General features: G+C 45.6%; 1 protein-coding gene across 1 annotated transcript in view; it reads right to left on the reverse strand.

Moving 5' to 3' along the window:
- The window catches only part of LOC118378749 (A-kinase anchor protein 2-like), a gene marked incomplete at its 5' end in the record, with an annotated part of 31,437 nt that overhangs the window by 21,288 nt on the left and 491 nt on the right, over window positions 1–9,658 (reverse strand). The gene's annotated exons all lie outside the window — the stretch shown is intronic.

A 9,658-nucleotide genomic window follows, 5' to 3' on the forward strand; every position in this document is an offset into this window, starting at 1 on the left:
GAATGCCTCTCCACTGTGTGTGTGATGTGTGGACCCTGTCTGCTCTGATGTCCCTGAATGCCTCTCCACTGTGTGTGTGATGTGTGGACCCTGTCTGCTCTGATGTCCCTGAATGCCTCTCCACTGTGTGTGTGATGTGTGGACCCTGTCTACTCTGATGTCCCTGAATGCCTCTCCACTGTGTGTGTGATGTGTGGACCCCGTCTGCTCTGATGTCCCTGAATGCCTCTCCACTGTGTGTGTGATGTGTGGACCCTGTCTGCTCTGATGTCCCTGAATGCCTCTCCACTGTGTGTGTGATGTGTGGACCCTGTCTGCTCTGATGTCCCTGAATGCCTCTCCACTGTGTGTGTGATGTGTGGACCCTGTCTGCTCTGATGTCCCTGAATGCCTCTCCACTGTGTGTGTGATGTGTGGACCCTGTCTGCTCTGATGTCCCTGAATGCCTCTCCACTGTGTGTGTGATGTGTGGACCCTGTCTGCTCTGATGTCCCTGAATGCCTCTCCACTGTGTGTGTGATGTGTGGACCCTGTCTACTCTGATGTCCCTGAATGCCTCTCCACTGTGTGTGTGATGTGTGGACCCTGTCTGCTCTGATGTCCCTGAATGCCTCTCCACTGTGTGTGTGATGTGTGGACCCTGTCTGCTCTGATGTCTTCCAGCCTGAGTTGATAATGACATCAACGGTCATGTGAAACCAGCTGACGATGGAACAGTGCACAGTCACTAGAACACATGTCTCATACCTCCTCTACAACACACACCAGCAACACACACTGTTACAGCAACACACACCAGCAACACACACTGTTACAGCAACACACACTGTTACAGCATCATGTGAAACCAGCTGACGATGGAACAGTGCACAGTCACTAGAACACATGTCTCATACCTCCTCTACAACACACACTGTTACAGCATCATGTGAAACCAGCTGACGATGGAACAGTGCACAGTCACTAGAACACATGTCTCATACCTCCTCTACAACACACACTGTTACAGCACACACACTGTTACAGCATCATGTGAAACCAGCTGACGATGGAACAGTGCACAGTCACTAGAACACATGTCTCATACCTCCTCTACAACACACACTGTTACAGCAACACACACTGTTACAGCATCATGTGAAACCAGCTGACGATGGAACAGTGCACAGTCACTAGAACACATGTCTCATACCTCCTCTACAACACACACTGTTACAGCAACACACACTGTTACAGCATCATGTGAAACCAGCTGACGATGGAACAGTGCACAGTCACTAGAACACATGTCTCATACCTCCTCTACAACACACACTGTTACAGCAACACACACTGTTACAGCAACACACACTGTTACAGCATCATGTGAAACCAGCTGACGATGGAACAGTGCACAGTCACTAGAACACATGTCTCATACCTCCTCTACAACACACACTGTTACAGCAACACACACCAGCAACACACACTGTTACAGCATCATGAAACCAGCTGACGATGGAACAGTGCACAGTCACTAGAACACATGTCTCATACCTCCTCTACAACACACACTGTTACAGCAACACACACCAGCAACACACACTGTTACAGCATCATGTGAAACCAGCTGACGATGGAACAGTGCACAGTCACTAGAACACATGTCTCATACCTCCTCTACAACACACACTGTTACAGCAACACACACTGTTACAGCAACACACACTGTTACAGCAACACACACTGTTACAGCACACACACTGTTACAGCAACACACACTGTTACAGCAACACACACTGTTACAGCAACACACACTGTTACAGCAACACACACTGTTACAGCAACACACACTGTTACAGCAACACACACTGTTACAGCATCATGTGAAACCAGCTGACGATGGAACAGTGCACAGTCACTAGAACACATGTCTCATACCTCCTCTACAACACACACTGTTACAGCAACACACACTGTTACAGCATCATGTGAAACCAGCTGACGATGGAACAGTGCACAGTCACTAGAACACATGTCTCATACCTCCTCTACAACACACACTGTTACAGCAACACACACTGTTACAGCATCATGTGAAACCAGCTGACGATGGAACAGTGCACAGTCACTAGAACACATGTCTCATACCTCCTCTACAACACACACTGTTACAGCATCATGTGAAACCAGCTGACGATGGAACAGTGCACAGTCACTAGAACACATGTCTCATACCTCCTCTACAACACACACTGTTACAGCATCATGTGAAACCAGCTGACGATGGAACAGTGCACAGTCACTAGAACACATGTCTCATACCTCCTCTACAACACACACTGTTACAGCAACACACTCTGTTACAGCATCATGTGAAACCAGCTGACGATGGAACAGTGCACAGTCACTAGAACACATGTCTCATACCTCCTCTACAACACACACTGTTACAGCAACACACACTGTTACAGCATCATGTGAAACCAGCTGACGATGGAACAGTGCACAGTCACTAGAACACATGTCTCATACCTCCTCTACAACACACACCAGCAACACACACTGTTACAGCAACACACACCAGCAACACACACTGTTACAGCAACACACACTGTTACAGCATCATGTGAAACCAGCTGACGATGGAACAGTGCACAGTCACTAGAACACATGTCTCATACCTCCTCTACCACACACACTGTTACAGCAACACACACCAGCAACACACACTGTTACAGCATCATGTGAAACCAGCTGACGATGGAACAGTGCACAGTCACTAGAACACATGTCTCATACCTCCTCTACAACACACACTGTTACAGCAACACACACTGTTACAGCAACACACACTGTTACAGCAACACACACTGTTACAGCAACACACACTGTTACAGCAACACACACTGTTACAGCAACACACACTGTTACAGCAACACACACTGTTACAGCAACACACACTGTTACAGCAACACACACTGTTACAGCAACACACACTGTTACAGCATCATGTGAAACCAGCTGACGATGGAACAGTGCACAGTCACTAGAACACATGTCTCATACCTCCTCTACAACACACACTGTTACAGCAACACACACTGTTACAGCATCATGTGAAACCAGCTGACGATGGAACAGTGCACAGTCACTAGAACACATGTCTCATACCTCCTCTACCACACACACTGTTACAGCATCATGTGAAACCAGCTGACGATGGAACAGTGCACAGTCACTAGAACACATGTCTCATACCTCCTCTACCACACACACTGTTACAGCATCATGTGAAACCAGCTGACGATGGAACAGTGCACAGTCACTAGAACACATGTCTCATACCTCCTCTACCACACACACTGTTACAGCATCATGTGAAACCAGCTGACGATGGAACAGTGCACAGTCACTAGAACACATGTCTCATACCTCCTCTACAACACACACTGTTACAGCAACACACTCTGTTACAGCATCATGTGAAACCAGCTGACGATGGAACAGTGCACAGTCACTAGAACACATGTCTCATACCTCCTCTACAACACACACTGTTACAGCAACACACACTGTTACAGCATCATGTGAAACCAGCTGACGATGGAACAGTGCACAGTCACTAGAACACATGTCTCATACCTCCTCTACAACACACACTGTTACAGCAACACAGACCAGCAACACACACTGTTACAGCAACACACACCAGCAACACACACTGTTACAGCAACACACACTGTTACAGCATCATGTGAAACCAGCTGACGATGGAACAGTGCACAGTCACTAGAACACATGTCTCATACCTCCTCTACAACACACACTGTTACAGCATCATGTGAAACCAGCTGACGATGGAACAGTGCACAGTCACTAGAACACATGTCTCATACCTCCTCTACAACACACACTGTTACAGCAACACACACTGTTACAGCATCATGTGAAACCAGCTGACGATGGAACAGTGCACAGTCACTAGAACACATGTCTCATACCTCCTCTACAACACACACTGTTACAGCATCATGTGAAACCAGCTGACGATGGAACAGTGCACAGTCACTAGAACACATGTCTCATACCTCCTCTACAACACACACTGTTACAGCAACACACTCTGTTACAGCATCATGTGAAACCAGCTGACGATGGAACAGTGCACAGTCACTAGAACACATGTCTCATACCTCCTCTACAACACACACTGTTACAGCAACACACACTGTTACAGCATCATGTGAAACCAGCTGACGATGGAACAGTGCACAGTCACTAGAACACATGTCTCATACCTCCTCTACAACACACACTGTTACAGCAACACACACCAGCAACACACACTGTTACAGCAACACACACTGTTACAGCATCATGTGAAACCAGCTGACGATGGAACAGTGCACAGTCACTAGAACACATGTCTCATACCTCCTCTACAACACACACTGTTACAGCAACACACACCAGCAACACACACTGTTACAGCATCATGTGAAACCAGCTGACGATGGAACAGTGCACAGTCACTAGAACACATGTCTCATACCTCCTCTACAACACACACTGTTACAGCAACACACACCAGCAACACACACTGTTACAGCAACACACACTGTTACAGCATCATGTGAAACCAGCTGACGATGGAACAGTGCACAGTCACTAGAACACATGTCTCATACCTCCTCTACCACACACACTGTTACAGCATCATGTGAAACCAGCTGACGATGGAACAGTGCACAGTCACTAGAACACATGTCTCATACCTCCTCTACCACACACACTGTTACAGCATCATGTGAAACCAGCTGACGATGGAACAGTGCACAGTCACTAGAACACATGTCTCATACCTCCTCTACAACACACACTGTTACAGCAACACACACCAGCAACACACACTGTTACAGCAACACACACTGTTACAGCATCATGTGAAACCAGCTGACGATGGAACAGTGCACAGTCACTAGAACACATGTCTCATACCTCCTCTACAACACACACTGTTACAGCATCATGTGAAACCAGCTGACGATGGAACAGTGCACAGTCACTAGAACACATGTCTCATACCTCCTCTACAACACACACTGTTACAGCAACACACACCAGCAACACACACTGTTACAGCAACACACACTGTTACAGCATCATGTGAAACCAGCTGACGATGGAACAGTGCACAGTCACTAGAACACATGTCTCATACCTCCTCTACAACACACACTGTTACAGCAACACACACTGTTACAGCATCATGTGAAACCAGCTGACGATGGAACAGTGCACAGTCACTAGAACACATGTCTCATACCTCCTCTACAACACACACTGTTACAGCAACACACACCAGCAACACACACTGTTACAGCAACACACACTGTTACAGCAACACACACTGTTACAGCATCATGTGAAACCAGCTGACGATGGAACAGTGCACAGTCACTAGAACACATGTCTCATACCTCCTCTACAACACACACCAGCAACACACACTGTTACAGCAACACACACCAGCAACACACACTGTTACAGCAACACACACTGTTACAGCATCATGTGAAACCAGCTGACGATGGAACAGTGCACAGTCACTAGAACACATGTCTCATACCTCCTCTACAACACACACTGTTACAGCAACACACACCAGCAACACACACTGTTACAGCAACACACACTGTTACAGCATCATGTGAAACCAGCTGACGATGGAACAGTGCACAGTCACTAGAACACATGTCTCATACCTCCTCTACAACACACACTGTTACAGCAACACACACCAGCAACACACACTGTTACAGCAACACACACCAGCAACACACACTGTTACAGCAACACACACCAGCAACACACACTGTTACAGCAACACACACCAGCAACACACACTGTTACAGCAACACACACTGTTACAGCAACACACACTGTTACAGCAACACACACCAGCAACACACACTGTTACAGCAACACACACCAGCAACACACACTGTTACAGCAACACACACTGTTACAGCAACACACACTGTTACAGCAACACACACCAGCAACACACACCAGCAACACACACTGTTACAGCAACACACACCAGCAACACACACTGTTACAGCAACACACACTGTTACAGCAACACACACTGTTACAGCAACACACACCAGCAACACACACTGTTACAGCAACACACACTGTTACAGCAACACACACTGTTACAGCAACACACACCAGCAACACACACTGTTACAGCAACACACACTGTTACAGCAACACACACCAGCAACACACACTGTTACAGCAACACACACCAGCAACACACACCAGCAACACACACTGTTACAGCAACACACTCTGTTACAGCAACACACACCAGCAACACACACTGTTACAGCAACACACACCAGCAACACACACTGTTACAGCAACACACTCTGTTACAGCAACACACACCAGCAACACACACTGTTACAGCAACACACACCAGCAACACACACTGTTACAGCAACACACATCTGTGTTGTCTGTTCACACTGCTATGCTTTATCTTTGCCAGGTCGCAGTTGCAAATGAGAACTTGTTCTCAACTAGCCTACCTGGTTAAATAAAGGTGAAATAAAAAATAAAATAAAACCAGCAACACACACTGTTACAGCAACACACACCAGCAACACACACTGTTACAGCAACACACACTGTTACAGCAACACACACCAGCAACACACACTGTTACAGCAACACACACTGTTACAGAAACACACACTGTTACAGCAACACACACTGTTACAGAAACACACACCAGCAACACACACTGTTACAGCAACACACACTGTTACAGCAACACACACCAGCAACACACACTGTTACAGCAACACACACTGTTACAGCAACACACACCAGCAACACACACTGTTACAGCAACACTCCCCTGCCCTCCCTTCCCTCCTCTCTCTCTCTTCCTTTCTTGTAAGTGATCCCCTCCTACCCGGTAACACTAGATGTCTACTCTGGCCAATGCGCTGTTAGCTGGAGAGCTAGCTGAGTCTATAGAATGCACTGCATGGACAGACAGACAGAGAGAGATCCCTCACCACTGACAATAAGACACTAGAACACACACACACACACAGAGAGAGAGAGAGAGAGAGAGAGAGAGAGAGAGAGAGAGAGAGAGAGAGAGAGAGAGAGAGAGATACAGAGAGAGAGAGAGAGACATCCCTCACACTGACAATAAGACACTAGAACACACAGAGAGAGAGAGAGAGAGAGAGAGAGAGAGAGAGAGAGAGAGAGAGAGAGAGAGAGAGAGAGAGAGAGAGAGAGAGAGAGACAGAGAGAGATACAGAGAGAGAGAGACATCCCTCACACTGACAATAAGACACTAGGACACAGACAGAGAGAGAGAGAGAGAGAGAGAGAGAGAGAGAGAGAGAGAGAGAGAGAGAGAGAGAGAGAGAGAGAGATAGAGAGAGAGATACAGAGAGATACAGAGAGATACAGAGAGAGAGATACAGAGAGAGAGATACAGAGAGAGAGAGAGAGACATCCCTCACACTGACAATAAGACACTAGGACACAGACAGAGAGAGAGAGAGAATCTAGAATGCCTTACCGGTCTAGCCTAGAATCTGGAATGCCTTAATTAACAGTCTAGAATATGGAATGTCTCACCAGTCTATAATCTGGTAGGCCTTACGAGTCTAGAATCTAGAATGCCTTACCGGTCGAGCCTAGAATCTGGAATGTCTTACCAGTCTAGAATCTGGAATGCCTACCAGTCTAGAATATGGAATGTCTCACCAGTCTAGCCTAGAATATGGAATGCCTTTTCAGTCTAGAATCTGGAATGCCTTACCAGTCTAGAATATGGAATGTCTCACCAGTCTATAATATGGTAGGCCTTACGAGTCTAGAATCTAGAATGCCTTACCGGTCTAGCCTAGAATCTGGAATGTCTTACCAGTCTAGAATCTGGAATGCCTACGAGTCTAGAATCTAGAATGCCTTACCGGTCTAGCCTAGAATCTGGAATGTTTTACGAGTCTAGAATCTAGAATGCCTTACCGGTCTAGCCTAGAATATGGAATGTTTTACGAGTCTAGAATCTAGAATGCCTTACCGGTCTAGCCTAGAATCTGGAATGTCTTACCAGTCTAGAATCTAGAATGCCTTACCGGTCTAGCCTAGAATCTGGAATGTTTTACCAGTCTAGAATCTGGAATGCCTACCAGTCTAGAATATGGAATGTCTTACCAGTCTAGAATCTGGAATGCCTACCAGTCTAGAATATGGAATGTCTCACCAGTCTAGCCTAGAATATGGAATGCCTTTTCAGTCTAGAATCTGGAATGCCTTACCAGTCTAGAATATGGAATGTCTCACCAGTCTATAATATGGTAGGCCTTACGAGTCTAGAATCTAGAATGCCTTACCGGTCTAGCCTAGAATCTGGAATGTCTTACCAGTCTAGAATCTGGAATGCCTACCAGTCTAGAATCTAGAATGCCTTACCAGTCTAGCCTAGAATCTGGAATGCCTTATCAATCTAGAATCTGGAATGCCTTATCAATCTAGAGTATGGAATGCCTTATCAATCTAGAATCTGGAATGCCTTACCAGTCTAGAATCTAGAATGCCTTACTGGTCTAGCCTAGAATCTGGAATGCTTTACCAATCTAGAATATGGAATGTCTCACCAGTCTATAATCTGGAAAGCCTTTCCAGTCTAAAATGTGGATTCATTTACCAGTATACAATCTCGAAGGCCTTACCAGTCTAGAACCTGGAATGACTTACTACATTAGAATCTAGCATGTCTAACCATACTATAATCTAGAATGTTTTACCAGTCTAGCCTAAAATCCAGTCTATAATCTGGAATAATTTGCCAGTCTAGAATCTGGAATGGTTTAGCAGTCTAGAATCTGGAATGCCTTACCAGTCTATAATCTAGAATGCTTTACCAGTCTAGAATCTAGAATTCCTTACCAATCGAGAATTTGGAATGCCTTACCAGTCTTTAATCTGGAAGGCCTACCAGTCTAGAATCTAGAATGCCTTACAATATAGAATCTGGGATGCCTTACCAGTCTAGAATATGGAATGCCTTATCAGCCTATAATCTAGAAGGCTTTACCAGTCTATAATCTGGAGGGCTTTACCAGTCTAGAATCTGGAATGCTTTACCAGTCTCGAATCTGGAATGCATTACCATTCTAGAATCTGGAATGCTTTGCCATTCTAGAATCTGGAATGATTTACCAGTCTAGAATACCTTACCAAACTAGAATCTAGAATCTAGAATGCCTTACCAGTCTAGAATCTGGAATGCTTTGCCATTCTAGAATCTGGAATGATTTACCAATCTAGAATGCCTTACCAATATAGAATCTAGAATACCTTACCAATCTAGAATGCTTTACCAATCTAGAATCTGGAATGCCTTACCAGTCTAGAGTCTAGAATGCCTTACCAATCTAGAATGCTTTACCAATGCTTTACCAATCTAGAATCCAGAATTCCCTACCAGTGTAGTCTAGAATCTGGAAAGCCTTACGAGTCTAGAACTTGGAATGGCTTACCAGTCTAGAACTTGGAATGGCTTACCAGTCTAGAACTTGGAATGGCTTACCAGTCTAGAACTTGGAATGGCTTACCAGTCTAGAACTTG

Source organism: Oncorhynchus keta, unplaced genomic scaffold (assembly GCF_023373465.1).
Source record: "Oncorhynchus keta strain PuntledgeMale-10-30-2019 unplaced genomic scaffold, Oket_V2 Un_scaffold_621_pilon_pilon, whole genome shotgun sequence".
Lineage (NCBI taxonomy): Eukaryota > Metazoa > Chordata > Actinopteri > Salmoniformes > Salmonidae > Oncorhynchus > Oncorhynchus keta.